Raw genomic sequence first — 15,987 nt, forward strand, 5'->3', positions numbered from 1 at the left:
AACATATAAAGTGAATATTTCCTTTATCTGTGAGGTGCAGCCAGGGGCGCACCAGCCATGAGGCGAGTTGAGACTTTCACCTCAGGGCGGTGCGCCTCCTGCTGGTGGAGAGGCGGCATCTTGCACACTGCCAGGCTGCGCCGCTACTACTTACAATAGTACTTGCATCATTTAGATGCAAGTACCATTGCTAACAGCACCACGCAGGACGTCCTGTGCGGCGCTGCTGTGACATAGGAAGTGCTTACTAGCGCTTCCTGTGTCACTAGCACAGAGGCAGCCTGGAGGAGCGAGGGGGAGGAAGAGCAAGGAGGAGGGGGAGTGGGAGCGCCACATTCAAAGATGTGGCTGGTCTCCCTGTAGGTGCAGGCCCCGGCAGAGCTGACAGGAGAAGCCCCGCCCACCAGCCCGGGCCTCCTGCACAGAGGAGACAGCTCCATAGGCCTCCCTGATGTATCCACTGCCTGACCTGGACCTGCTGCTGTATACCAGGTAAGTGTAATGTATATGTGTGTGTGTTCTCTGTTTATATGTGTTTTGTCATGTGTATATGTGTGTAAAACATGTCATGTGTGTGTATTTAGAGGTATAACATGTAAACATGTAACAGGTATGACATGTAATAGCTGTATATATAGGTGTAATCCGTATGTATGTAGAGGTATGACATGTAATAGCTTTATATATATAGATGTAATGCACTTAGGAAGAAATGGGGAAGCAGCACTCCGTGTTCAAAGGGTATTTATTTCACCAGTGGGAATTACAACGTTTCAGCTATCTCAATGGCTACATTGAGATAGCTGAAACGTTGTAATTCCCACTGGTGAAATAAATACCCTTTGAACACGGAGTGCTGCTTCCCCATTTCTTCCTAAGTGGACATCTGAGATCCTTGAGCCGGACCTCTACAAGCCTGCACCCAATTTTTTGGATATAATCCGGAATCACAGTGCCGCTTCATCTCCCCTTTTTTTCTTTAGATGTAATGCATGTATATATAGAGGTATGACATGTAATAGCTGTGTGTGTGTATATATATATATATATATATATATATATATATATATATATATATATATATGTAATGCTTCTGTATATAGAGGTTTAACATGTAATAGCTGTATATATAGGTGTAATGTGTATGACATGTAATAGCTGTATATATATATAGGTGTAATGCGTGTGTATATAGAAGTATGACTTGTAATAGCTGTATATATAGGTGTAATGTATTATATATGTGTGTATATAGTGGTATAACATGTAATAGGTGTGTATATATAGGTGCCATGAATGTGTATATGCAGGTATACCATGTAAAGGGTGTAGATATAGGTGTAATGCGTGTATACTGTATATACAGGTATAACATGAAATAGGTTTATGTATATGTGTGTGTAATTTGTGATGTGTGTGTGATATATATATATGTATACAGTAATTGCTTTCTTTTGGGGGGAGCTTTATACAGTCATTGCTGGCGTGGGGGGTATATTACTGTTCCCTGTCTGGACTACATTCAATGGGGGCCCTGGCTGTATATGTTTTCTACTACATGACGGTACTCTATGAATTTTATACTACATGGCTGTACACTGTATCTATCTTGTACTACATGGCGGTACTCTGTATGTATTTTGCATCAATTTATTTTCACACCAAACCAATATGATGGATCTGGTCCTGACATTCCCTTATAAATGGCGGGGGGGGGGGGGGGGCGTCTCTCTATGGCTCGCCTCAGGTAGCAGACAGGCTTGGCACACCCCTGGGTGCAGCAGCTCCTGTGTGCAGCAAATTCTCCCTGCAGCCTGATGGCTAAGAATCTGGAGGGGGGTGGAAACTTCAGAGGGCCGTATCTCTGGCTCTGTGACACATACAACCCCACTTCTTTTTTCCTAAGAAAGAAGTGAGTCTCCTCTTTTATATGAATCTATGAATTTGTTTCTAAGTATTAGGAAATAGAGATATTAACTGTTAAACTGCAGTTGGGAGTGATTTTTATATATACAAATGGCACCTGATATTCTCACTTTAAACCTGAATATCTTTGGATCCATGACACCTAGAAACAAAATTCATTTGAAAGAAGAGATTCTCCCCTTTCAATTGCCCACTTTGCCTACCCATAGCGCCGGCCCTAGACCCACACTAGCACCACCCACATCAGAAGTTCTTTCTTCTATCGTATAAACAGAGCTAATAAACATATTAACCCCTAGGCGCACCAGGGGCTAGATGCTTAGCGCACAGGGACGTTCTATAACGTCCTGCTTCTGGCACCGGCTCACGAACGGAGCCGGTACCAGAAGCAGCGGCTGTCAGCTGTCTAGTACAGCTGACAGCCTGCGCTAACACCCACGATCGGAGCCGGCTCCGATCGCGGGTGTTAACCCCTTACACGCAGCGGTCAAACATGACCGCGGCGTGTAAGGGTGTTTGCGCTGTGGATCGGATCCCCCGTGCCGCTTACTGGGGGATCCGATCCACTTCTGGGCAGCTCCGAGGACTGGCATGTGCCCCGGAGCTGCCCGGTCTCCATGGCAGTCAGACCCCTTCCGGGTCTGACTGTAAACTGTCTGAGCATGCGCAAGCTTGCTCAGACAGTTTACACTGCTCTACAATAAAATAGTATTGTAGAGCAGTGTATTGAACTTAAACCAGTGATCAGAGCATCACTGGTTCAAGTTCAAGTATGCATAAGTGAAAATATGCAAAAACACTTAACACTACACATTATAATAAATAAAAATAAATACATAAAAATATAAGCCCCTAAAATGTCACTTTCCCATAAAAACACTTAATAAAGTATAAAAAACACAAAAACACAAAAAACCCAGCATATTTGGTATTGCCGCGTCCGTAACAATCTGTATAAAACAGAATCGTTACTGGACCCGCACGGTACACGCCGTAGAAAAAAAAACGCAAAAACGTTCCGAAAAAAGATAATTTTTAATTAATACCCTATAAAAAAATGCTCTAAAAAGTAATTTAAAAAATGTTATGCACTCCAAAATAAGCCCACTAAAAAGAACAACTCTTCTCGCAAAAAATAAGCCCCTAACTAGATTTGTTAGCCGAAAAATAAAAAAGTTATGCATATGAAAAGATGATGATGCTAAAATGAACAAGATTTTCTCCAAATTGGTTTTTATTCAGTACAATTGAATAAAATACACAAAACCCCCACATATTTGGTATCCCTGCGTCCGTAACAATCTGCATAATAAAACAGAATCGTTATTAGATCCGCAAAGTTAACCCCGTAAAAAACAAAACAAAAAAAAGCTCCAGAAAAAAGATCATTTTCAATTAATACCCTATAAAAATGCTCTAAAAAGGGATTTAAAAAATGTTATGCACTCTAAAATAAGACCACTAAAAAGAACAATCCTTCTCGCAAAAAATAAGCCCTTAAACAGATTTGTGAGGCGAAAAATAAAAAAGTTATGCATATGAAAGACGGTGATGCTAAAAGTAACAACATTTTTGCCAAATTACTTTTTATGCACTAAAAATGGGAAAAAAATAAAAAATCTATATAAATGAGGTCTTTTTGTAATCGTGGCGACCCATAGAATAAAAATAATACACTATTTTTATGGTATGGTAAACAGCCAAAAAAAAAACCCCATAAAAATCTTCCTGAAAAGTGATGATTTTCATTTCCTCCACCAACAAAGAGTTAATAAAATCTCACCAATTAGCCTATAGATTCCCCCAAATTACGTACCAGAAAAGTGCATCTCATGTGGCAAAAGAAATAAGCCCCTATAGGTCCACATTAAAAAAAGAAAAAAATTATAGCCTGTACAATGTGACATAGCAAATCTGATCTGGATGGCGCCTCCTTCCCTTCTATGCCCGGCCGTGCGCCCATACAGCAGGTTACCACCACATATAGAGTATCCGTGTACTCGGGAGAAATTGGGTAACAAACTTTGTGGAGCCTTTATTCATTTAATCCATTGTAAATGTTTAATTTTCCACCCAAAATGAGTGTATTGTGAAAAATATTACAATTTGCAGACTGCACCTCCATTTTGTTTTAACTCCTATAAAACACGTAAAGCGTTGAGCAGGTCCATCTAAATACAGGTTTTGGTGATTTTACAAAAAATTTGAAAAATGATACCTAAATTCTGAGCCTCATAACATTCTAGTAAAATATGTGGAATCTTAAAAAACCATGCCAACATAAAGCAGACATTTGGGAAATGTAAGTTATGAATTTATTTGGGAGCTATGACTATCTGCATCAAAAGTAGAGAATTTAGAACGTTGAAAATAAAGAATTTTTCCAAATTTTTGCCAAACTTAGTTTTTTTTCATAACTAAACACAAAAGATTTCATCCAAATTTTTAAACTAATTTGAAGTACAATGTGTCACGAGAAAACAATCTCAAAATCCCCTGGATATCTCATAGCGTTCCAAAACTATAACCACTTATAGTGACACAGGTCAGATTTGAAGAATGGGGCCGCGTCCTTAAGGCCAAAATAGGCTGTGTCCCCTAGGGGTTAATCTGTTGATGCTCAGTGCCAGTCTATGACGTCATCTTAAAGGCACAGTGTCAGCCTATGCAAGTGCATAGGCTGACACTGCTAATACCCTGCAATACATGAATATTAGAGAGTATTATCATGAACAAGCAATCAGATGATTGCTTGTTCATGTCCCAGGGTGGAAGTAGTAAAAAAAAAGTTTTTTTTTTTTTTTTAAATTAAGTAATAAATCACTAAAAATGCCCATAAGCCCCATAACATACAAAGAGACATATAACGCTAAAAAAAGTCTAAATCATAACACAAACCCCACATATATAGTATCATCGCGTCCGCAACAACCCGTAGAATAAAACTAAATAATTATTGAACCTGTACGATGAACGCCGTAAATAAAAACTGTCAAAAACCTGCCAAAACATATTATTTTTAACTATTGAATCCCACAAAAAAGGCAATAAAAAGTGATCAAAAAAACATATGTACTCCAAAATGATACGGTTGCAAAGTACCACACCTATGCAAAAAATAAGCCATCAATCAGCTCCGTAAAAAAGTAACAATGTCATGCGACTTGGAAGACGGCAATGCAAAAATGATCGATTTTTCCCACATTAGGGTTTTATTTGGCAAATTTAGTAAAACGTAAGAAAACGTATTCATATATGGTATCCCCGTAATCGTATCGACCCATAGAATAAATATAACATGATTATTAGGCTATATGGTGAACACGAAAAAAGAAACGGAAAAAAACCAGTACAGAATTGATTATTTTCTACTCCTGCCCTCAAAAAAAAAGTTCAAAATTTTCAACAATAGGGGATACCAACCCCAAAATGGCAACAATGAAAAAAGCATCTCATCCCGCAAAATAAATGCCGTCACATGGCCCCAATAACGAAAAAGCGTAAATTTTATAGCCTACAAAAGGTGCTAATGAGGAAAGTAAAATCCTGGCAGCTGCAGGTCCCTCCTTTCCTTCTGCGCCTCGCTGTGCATAAAAAGAGTCACGGCCACATGTAGGGAGTCTATGTACTCGGGAGAAATTGCAGAACAAATTTTATGGTGGGTTTTATCTTTTTATCTTTTGGAAATGTGTCAATTTTAGGGCTAAATGAACGTATAACCGGCACAATTTGACCATTCTACATTTCTCCTCCATTTTGATGTAATTACTATTAATATCTCAAGTGGTTAACAATCTTCGTAAAAGTTGGGTGCGAATTTGAAAATGGGTTGGTTATATAGGGGGTTTTTGATGCTAAATATGTAAAATTTCATTCAAAACTGTATTTATCCCCAAAACAGTCAATTCTGAAAATCAGGAAAATCGCTATTCGATTTGTAAGCCACGTGACATCAAAATAAATTATCAAGACATTTCAAAAATTATGAAAATGTAAAGTAGACAAATGGGAAATGTTATTCAGCAATTTATTTAGGTGGTAAAACTGTCTGCCTGAAAACGCAATGATTTCGAATTTAGAAAATGGAAAAATTTTCAAAAAATTCATCATTTTTTCTTTTTTTTGTAAATAAGCGTAAAACTTATCAGCCAAAATTTACCACTAAAATGAAGTACAACATGTGGGGAAAAAACAATCTCAGAATCGTTTAGATAAGTAACAGTGTTCAAAAGTTATAACCATATAAAGCGACGCAAGTCAGAATCCAAAAAATGGGGCTGAGCCTTAAGCTATAAAATGGCTGCGTCCTTTAGGGGGTTAAGTATCTACGCCTTCTTTTGGTCTCCAGTCACCGATGCCCCTTTTTCAGAATAAAGGGGCCCAACCTGTTCTGACCCGATATACTTTAAAAATTTCTTGGGATTTGTTTTGCTATCTTTAGCCACCTGTCTTTCATGTTTTATATGAAAGCTGTTTTATATTCTGGTAAATTCAACACTAAAAGAAAACAACAATGGAGAACTTTCACGGGTCCATGATATTGTCTGTGTGACCGGCCCCTACCTATATCAAACCTCTTACTATAGTGACTACAGTGGCAATTGTCCAAGGTGGGAATCGAACCCACAACCTCATCGCCACACAGGTCCAATTGTCTGGAGCAGTCTGGAAATATCTCTTACCAGCCAATGAGATGCTACTGAGGAACAAGAGAGTGGTTTGGGAAAGCATCCAATATGCATGATTCACAACATGATTCACAACATTCTTAAAACAAACCTGCTTGTTTCTCTTTGTTCCCACATCGTTTGCGTATATTTTCTGAGCGACCTCTCTGATTGGCTGACACATATTTGTTAATATCACGGCAAAGCTGTTTTATATTCTTGTAAAATCACCCCTAAAAGAAAACAACCAATAGATAACTTTCACGGGTCCATGATATTGTCTGTGTGGCTGGCCACCTAATTACATCAAACCACTTACCATAGTGTCTACAGTGGCAATTGTCCAAGGTGGGATTCGAACCCACAACCTCAGCGCCACACAAGTGCACTTGTCTGGAAATCCTTCTTACCAGCCAATGACATGCTCCTATGGAACAGGAGAGTGGTAGGGAAAGCATCCAAATTGCAGGATTCAGGAACATATTTTTCAAAAGAACCTGCTTGCTTTTCTTTGGTCACACCTCAGTTGCATATATTTTCTGATCAGGCCCTCTGATTGGCTGACACAGTCTCTATGGAAACATCTACATGGTACATATGTGTTAATATACTGGCACAAGTTGTCCTAACTTCTTGTAAAACCCGCAAAAGAAAACAACACTAGAGAACTTTTATGGGTCAATGATATTTTTGTATAGCAAACGCCCGATTTACTGTACATTTAAGCACTAACGATTTTAACTGCAGTAGCAAGCGTCCAAGGTGGGATTTGAACCCACAACCTCAACGCCAGACAGGTGCACTTATCTGGTGCAGTCTGGAAATACTTAGAGTGTGGTAGGGAAAGCATCCAAATTAAAGGATTTAGGAACGTTTTCTTGAAAAGAACCTGCTTGTTTTTCTTTGGTCCCACCTCATTTGTGTATACTTTCTGAGCAAGCCCTCTGATGCTGCCTCTATGGAAGCATCTATACAGTAAATGTGTTTTAGTGTCAGGCAGGGTCTGCTCTAGGTTTCCATAGGCCCCTTGGCGAAAAAGCCTCAGTGGGCCCCTTTGCAATAAACTCACGTGGCAGCATTAAAAACTCAGAAACATAAACAGTCTCCTGTTTCCTAAAATATTCCCTAGTTTATCATAGCAAATAGCCCCTCACACGGAAATTTTATAGAAACCCTCCCAACACTCTATGGATTCACTATATACAGCCCTTCTGACCCCCATGGACTCCTTAAATACATCGTTATATGAGCACCCCAGGACCTCTGGGCCCAGGCACTTGCCCAGGTATGCGCAATGCTGGTGCAGGCCCTGATGTCAGGGCGCAAGCTGTCTTAAATTCCTGTAAATTTCCCCAAAAAGAAAACAAGAATAGAGAACATCCATGGGCACATGATATTTTCTGTGTGGCCGGTCTTCTACTTACTTTACATCATAGCACTTACCACAGTAACTACAAAGGCAAGTGTCCAAGGCAGGATTTGAATCCACAACCTCAGCGCCACACAGGTGCACTTATCGGGAGCAGTCGGGAAATGCTTCTTGACAGCCAACGAACCACCCGTATATAACCAGAGAGTGGTAGGGAAAGCACCAAATTGAAGGATTCAGTACACTTTTCTTAAATGAAACCTGCTTGTTTCTCTTTGTTCCCACATCATTTGCATATATTTTCTTAGCGACCTCTCTCATTGGCTGACTCTGTATGTATAGAAGTGTCTATAGTATACATATTTGCTAATATCAGCACATAGCTGTCTTATATTCTGGTAAAATCACCCCAAAAAGAAACAAGCAATGGAGAACCTTCACGGGTCCATGATATTTTCACTGTGGCCGGCCCCCTACCTACATCAAACCTCTTACTATAGTGACTACAGTGGCAATTGTCCAAGGCGGGATTCGAACCCACAACCTCATCGCCACACAGGTCCACTTGTCTGAAGCAGTCTGGAAATATCTCTTACCAGCCAACGACATCCTCCTGAGAAACAAGAGAGTGAGTGGTTTGGGAAAGCATCCAAATTGCATGATTCACAACAGTTTTCTTATAAAAACCTGCTTGTTTTTCTTTGGTCACGCCTCATTTGCATATATTTTCTGATCAGGCCCTCTGATTGGCTGACGCAGTCTCTATGGAAGCCTCTACATGGTACATATGTGTTAATATACAGGCCAAGCTATCTTAAATTCTTGTAATATCCCCCCAAAAAGCAAAGAACAATAAAGAACTATCATGGGTCCATGATATTTTCTGTGTGGCCGAATGCCTACTTACATTGAATCACTTACCATAGCAACTACAGTGGCAATTGTCCAAGGCGGGATTCGAACCCTCAACCTCAGCGCCACACAAGTGCACTTGTCTGGAAATCCTTCTTACCAGCCAATGACATGCTCCTATGGAACAGGAGAGTGGTAGGGAAAGCATCCAAATTGCAGGATTCAGGAACATTTTTTTCAAAAGAACCTGCTTGCTTTTCTTTGGTCACACCTCAGTTGCATATATTTTCTGATCAGGCCATCTGATTGGCTGACGCAGTCTCTATGGAAGCATCTACATGGTACTTATATGTTAACATACTGGCACAAGTTGACCTAAATTCTTGTAAACCTCCCCAAAAGAAAACAACACTAGAGAACTTTTATCGGTCAATGATATTTTTTGTACGGCAAACACCCAATTTACTGTACAATAAAGCACTAACCATATTAACTGCAGTAGCAAGTGTCCAAGGCGGGATTCGAACCCACAACCTCAGCGCCAGACAGGTGCACTTATCTGGTGCAGTCTGGAAATACTTCTTACCATCTAATGACATGTCCCTATGGAACTAGAGTGTGGTAGGGAAAGCATCCAAATTGCATGATTCACAACAGTTTTCTTAAAAAAACTGCAGATTCTTTTAATGTGAAGAAATTGGCCTATGGGCACAGCATTGATAGTTTGTGAGGGGTGTGAGGACGTTGCGTGGAGTAGCGCGTTAACTGAGGTTTCCTTTCTGTACACATTAGTCTGTAAATAGCCATTTGTGTCTTTAAATAAAAGCACATCCAAAAATAAAACCATTTACTTGTCTGCATTATATGTTAGTTTGATGTTGAGTTGATTGTGATTCAGTCTCTCAAAAAATTGTTGCAGCTCCAGACGATCAGGATGTCATCTATGTACCGGGCCCAAAACATGACCCAGTCCATAGTGGTATCCCGATCGTCTCCCAACAGGTCTCTCTCCCACAGCCCAAGGAACAAATTTGCATATGAGGGCACATTACGCCCCTATAGCTGTAACCTGGAGCTGTAGGTAGAAGGACCCGTTGAACAGGAAAAAATTGTGGAAGAGTACAAATTCCAACAATTGCAACAATAAAGTAGCAAATTCATGATCGAAGTTTTCCATCGAAAGAAAAAAATCCACAGCTTTTAGTCCGTCCTGGTGTTGAATACTTGTATAAAGTGATTCGACATCACACGTTACCAACAGCATAACGTCTCCAATATATAGATCGTCAATCTTTCGTAATAAGTCAGTTGTATCCCGTGTATAGGATTGCAGGGCTTCAACTATTTTCTTAAGGTAGTGATCAACAACATTTTCAGTAAGGCTAGATACAGCCCTTCAGACCTCCATGGACTCCTTGCATACAGCATTATATGGGCCCCCCTCCACCCAGCACCTCTGGGCCCAGGCACTTGCCCCAGTATGCGCAATGCTGGTGCAGGCCCTGATGTCAGGGAGCAAGCTGTCTTAAATTCCTGTAAAATCCCCTCCAAAAGAAAACAAGAATAGAGAACTGTCATGGGCTCATGATATTTTCAGTGTGGCCGCTCTTCTACTTACTGTACATCATAGCACTTACCACAGTAACTACAAAGGCAAGTGTCCAAAGCGGGATTCGAACCCACAACCTCAGTGCCACACAGGTGCACTTATCGGGAGCAGTCAGGAAATACTTCTTGCCAGCCAATGAACCACCCGTATGGAACTAGAGAGTGGTAGGGAAAGCACCAAATTGAAGGATTCAGTACAGTTTTCTTAAAAGAAACCTGCTTGTTTCTCTTTGTTCCCACATCACTGGCATTTATTTTCTAAGTGACCTCTCTCATTGGCTGACTCTGTACGTATAGAAGTGTCTATAGTATACATATTTGCTAATATCAGTGCATAGATTCCTTATATTCTGGTAAAATCACCCCAAAAAGAAACAAGCAATGGAGAACCTTCACGGGTCCATGATATTTTCTGTGTGACCGGCCCCCTACCTGCATCAAACCTCTTACTATAGTGACTACAGTGGCAATTGTCCAAGGCGGGATTCGAACCCACAACCTCATCGCCACACAGGTCCACTTGTCTGGAGCAGTCTGGAAATATCTCTTACCAACCAATGACATGCTACTGAGGAACAAGAGAGTGGTTTGGGAAAGCATCCAAATTGCATGATTCACAACAGTTTTCATAAAAGAACCTGCGTGTATTTCTTTGGTCACACCTCATTTGCATATATTTTCAAATCAGGCCCCCTGATTGGCTAACGCAGTCTCTACTTGGTACAAGCTGCCATCAATTCTTCTAATTTCCCCCCAAAAAGCAAACAACAATAAAGAACTTTCATGGGTCCATGATATTTTCTGTGTGGCTGAATGCCTACTTACATTGAATCACTTACCATAGCAACTACAGTGGCAATTGTCCAAGGCGGGATTCGAACCCACAACGTCAGTGCCACACAGGTGCACTTATCTGGAACAGTCAGGAAATACTGCTTACCAAACAATGAACCACTCGTATATAACCAGAGAGTGGTAGGGAAAGCTCCAAAATTGCAGGATTCAGGACAGTTTTCTTAAAACAAACCTGCTTGTTTCTCTTTGTTCCCACATCATTTGCGTATATTTTCTGAGCGACCTCTCTCATTGGCTGACACATATTTGTTAATATCAGGGCAAAGCTGTTTTATATTCTTGTAAAATCACCCCTAAAAGAAAACAACAATGGAGAATTTTCACGGGTCCATGATATTGTCTGTGTGGCCGGCCACCTAATTACATCAAACCACTTACCATAGTGTCTACAGTGGCAATTGTCCAAGGTGGGATTCGAACCCACAACCTCAGGGCCACACAAGTGCACTTGTCTGGAAATCCTTCTTACCAGCCAATGACATGCTCCTATGGAACAGGAGAGTGGTAGGGAAAGCATCCAAATTGCAGGATTCAGGAACATTTTTTTCAAAAGAACCTGCTTGCTTTTCTTTGGTCACACCTCAGTTGCATATATTTTCTGATCAGGCCATCTGATTGGCTGACACAGTCTCTATGGAAGCATCTACATGGTACGTATGTGTTAACATACTGGCACAAGTTGTCCAAAATTCTTGTAAAACCTGCAAAAGAAAACAACACTAGAGAACTTTTATCGGTCAATGATATTTTTTGTACGGCAAACGCCCGATTTACTATACAATAAAGCACTAACCATAATAACTGCAGTAACAAGTGTCCAAGGCGGGATTCGAACCCACAACCTCAGCGCCAGACAGGTGCACTTATCTGGTGCAGTCTGGAAATAATTCTTACCATCTAATGACATGTCCCTATGGAACTAGAGTGTGGTAGGGAAAGCATCCAAATTAAAGGATTTAGGAACATTTTCTTGAAAAGAACCTGCTTGTTATTCTTTTGTCCCACCTCATTTGTGCATATTTTCTGAGCAAGCCCTCTGATTGGCTGATGCTGCCTCTATGGAAGCATCCATACAGTACATGTGTTTTAGTGTCTGCCAGAGTCTCCTCTAGGTTTCTGAAGGCCCCTTGGCGAAAAAGCCTCAGTGGGCCCCTTTGCAATGAACTCACGTGGCAGCCTTATAAACTCAGAAACTGAAACAGTCTCCTGTTTCCTAAAATATTCCCTAGTTTATCATAGCAAATAGCCCAGCACATGGAAATTTTATAGAAACCCATCCTTCTGACCCCCATGGACTCCTTACATACAGCGTTATATGGGCCCCCCCCCAGCACCTCTGGGCCTAGGCACTTGTCCAGGTATGCGCAATGCTGGTGCAGGCCCTGATGTCAGGGCGCAAGCTGTCTTAAATTCCTGTAAAATCCCCCCAAAAAGAAAACAAGAATAGAGAACATCCATGGGCTCATGATATTTTCTGTGTAGCCGCTCTTCTACTTACTGTACATCAAACCACTTACCATAGTAACTACAAAGGCAAGTGTCCAAGGTGGGATTTGAACCCATAACCTCAGCGCCACACAAGTAAACTTGTCTGGAAATCCTTCTTACCAGCCAATGACATGCTCCTATGGAACAGGAGAGTGGTAGGGAAAGCATCCAAATTGCAGGATCCAGGAACATTTTTTTCAAAAGAACCTGCTTGCTTTTCTTTGGTCACACCTCATTTGCATATATTTTCTGATCAGGCCCTCTGATTGGCTGACGCAGTCTCTGTGGAAGCATCTACATGGTACATATGTGCAACATCCCCCACCGGGGCCTAGCCCTTTGCGGTGAGGCCTGGAGACAGCCGGGGCCCGTTGTACCGGAGTGGCTGGCGGTTGCGGCCTAAGCACGCTATTGTCACGGTGCTTGGTACGGGGGGAATCGGAGGGCTGTCCTACAGCCTGGCAGGTCTCCAGCAGGGTGGTGTTGGCAAGAAAAGATGAGGGAGCGGCTGCTATAGCGGATCTCCCTGGGGCAACCCCTTAATGTCCCGAGTGTGAGTCTCTGTGTGGTGGACAGGGTGCCGGTGATGATGGGAGTTGTAGTAGCAGGGACCAGACGGAGGCAGAGGTTGAAGAAAACAACTTACAGTTCTTTATTGGAACCGCAGGAACTTCAGCAAACGTGCCTTTAACAGGTAGATGGAGTACTGGAGAGGTATTTGGAGGGAGCCGCAGGATGTAGGTCACCAGCCTGGATGTAGAGGGCAGGCTGGGAGGCAGCTGTGTCCTTAGAGGAGGCTTCAGCTCGGTCCTGGATCTCTTCAGGTATCACCCTTGAAGGTAGGATGATACCCCTTTCCTCACTACACTAGCTCTAGTCTTGGCTTCCACTTCAGGCAGGGGCTAGGCTCTTCCTGCACTGGTCTGGTATGCTAGAGTCTCTGAGCTGCTGCTCAGCTAACTACTCTCTGCTTGTGTCCTACAGACCCAGAGGGCCTGACTAGGACCGGTCTCTCTCCTGAGAGAGATTTCTCTCTTTCTCCCTTGGGGAGAGACTTCTCTCCTTCTCCTCTAGAACATTCCAGGCTAGGGGGTTTTATTACCTCCCTTTGGTCAGGTGATGGCTGCTCCTCCAATTACCTCTCAGTGCACAGAGACAGGATGTAACACAGACATTGGTTGACATAATTACATCACAAATTAACATCTGCCTTGCCAGGCAGGATTAACCACTGCAATTTCCCCTTTATCCTATAAGGACCATGTAGTGTAATGTGGTGTTACCTACAGGTGGGACGTATTCGCAAGCACTACCTCGCCATTGCATCGGCGAGGGTGTTGCATATGTGTTAATATACTGGCACAAGTTGACCTAAATTCTTGTAAAACCTGCAAAAGAAAACAACACTAGAGAACTTTTATCGGTCAATGATATTTTTTGTACGGCAAACGCCCGATTTACTATACAATAAAGCACTAACCATATTAACTGCAGTAACAAGTGTCCAAGACGGGATTCGAACCCACAACCTCAGCGCCAGACAGGTGCACTTATCTGGTGCAGTCTGGAAATGCTTCTTACCATCTAATGACATGTCCCTATGGAACTAGAGTGTGGTAGGGAAAGCATCCAAATTGCATGATTCACAACAGTTTTCTTAAAAAAACTGCAGATTCTTTTAATGCGAAGAAATTGGCCTATGGGCACAGCATTGATAGTTTGTGAGGGGTGTGAGGACGTTGCGTGGAGTAGCGCGTTAACTGAGGTTTCCTTTCTGTACACATTAGTCTGTAAATAGCCATTTGTGTCTTTAAATAAAAGCACATCCAAAAATAAAACCATTTACTTGTCTGCATTATATGTTAGTTTGATGTTGAGTTGATTGTGATTCAGTCTCTCAAAAAATTGTTGCAGCTCCAGACGATCAGGATGTCATCTATGTACCGGGCCCAAAACATGACCCAGTCCATAGTGGTATCCCAATCGTCTCCCAACAGGTCTCTCTCCCACAGCCCAAGGAACAAATTTGCATATGAGGGCACATTACGCCCCTATAGCTGTAACCTGGAGCTGTAGGTAGAAGGACCCGTTGAACAGGAAAAAATTGTGGAAGAGTACAAATTCCAACAATTGCAACAAGAAAGTAGCAAATTCATGATCGAAAGAAAAAAATCCACAGCTTTCGTAATAAGTCAGTTGTATCCCGTGTATAGGATTGCAGGGCTTCAACTATTTTCTTAAGGTAGTGATCAACAACATTTTCAGTAAGGCTAGATACAGCCCTTCAGACCTCCATGGACTCCTTACATACAGCATTATATGGGCCCCCCTCCACCCAGCACCTCTGGGCCCAGGCACTTGCCCCAGTATGCGCAATGCTGGTGCAGGCCCTGATGTCAGGGTGCAAGCTGTCTTAAATTCCTGTAAAATCCCCTCCAAAAGAAAACAAGAATAGAGAACTGTCATGGGCTCATGATATTTTCAGTGTGGCCGCTCTTCTACTTACTGTACATCATAGCACTTACCACAGTAACTACAAAGGCAAGTGTCCAAAGCGGGATTCGAACCCACAACCTCAGCGCCACACAAGTGCACTTATCGGGAGCAGTCAGGAAATACTTCTTGCCAGCCAATGAACCACCCGTATGGAACTAGAGAGTGGTAGGGAAAGCACCAAATTGAAGGATTCAGTACAGTTTTCTTAAAAGAAACCTGCTTGTTTCTCTTTGTTCCCACATCACTGGCATTTATTTTCTAAGTGACCTCTCTCATTGGCTGACTCTGTACGTATAGAAGTGTCTATAGTATACATATTTGCTAATATCAGTGCATAGATTCCTTATATTCTGGTAAAATCACCCCAAAAAGAAACAAGCAATGGAGAACCTTCACGGGTCCATGATATTTTCTGTGTGACCGGCCCCCTACCTACATCAAACCTCTTACCATAGTGACTACAGTAGCAATTGTCCAAGGCGGGATTCGAACCCACAACCTCATCGCCACACAGGTCCACTTGTCTGAAGCAGTCTGGAAATACCTCTTACCAGCCAATGGCATGCTACTGAGGAACAAGAGAGTGGTTTGGGAAAGCATCCAAATTGCATGATTCACAACAGTTTTCATAAAAGAACCTGCATGTTTTTCTTTGGTCACACCTCATTTGCATATATTTTCAAATCAGGCCCCCTGATTGGCTAACGCAGTCTCTACTTGGTACAA

General features: G+C 41.8%; 1 long non-coding RNA gene across 3 annotated transcripts in view; it reads left to right on the top strand.

Annotated features, from left to right (window-relative positions):
* Positions 1 to 289: 289 nt before the first annotated feature.
* The window catches only part of LOC140104045 (uncharacterized), a 218,363-nt gene continuing 202,665 nt past the window's right edge, over positions 290 to 15,987 (top strand). For all 3 annotated transcript variants that reach the window (XR_011850235.1, XR_011850234.1, XR_011850233.1), the window contains exon 1: positions 290 to 492. This is a non-coding gene — a long non-coding RNA (uncharacterized lncRNA). The remainder of the gene's footprint in view (positions 493 to 15,987) is intronic.

The sequence above is a fragment of the Engystomops pustulosus genome, chromosome 10 (assembly GCF_040894005.1).
Source record: "Engystomops pustulosus chromosome 10, aEngPut4.maternal, whole genome shotgun sequence".
Taxonomy (NCBI): domain Eukaryota; kingdom Metazoa; phylum Chordata; class Amphibia; order Anura; family Leptodactylidae; genus Engystomops; species Engystomops pustulosus.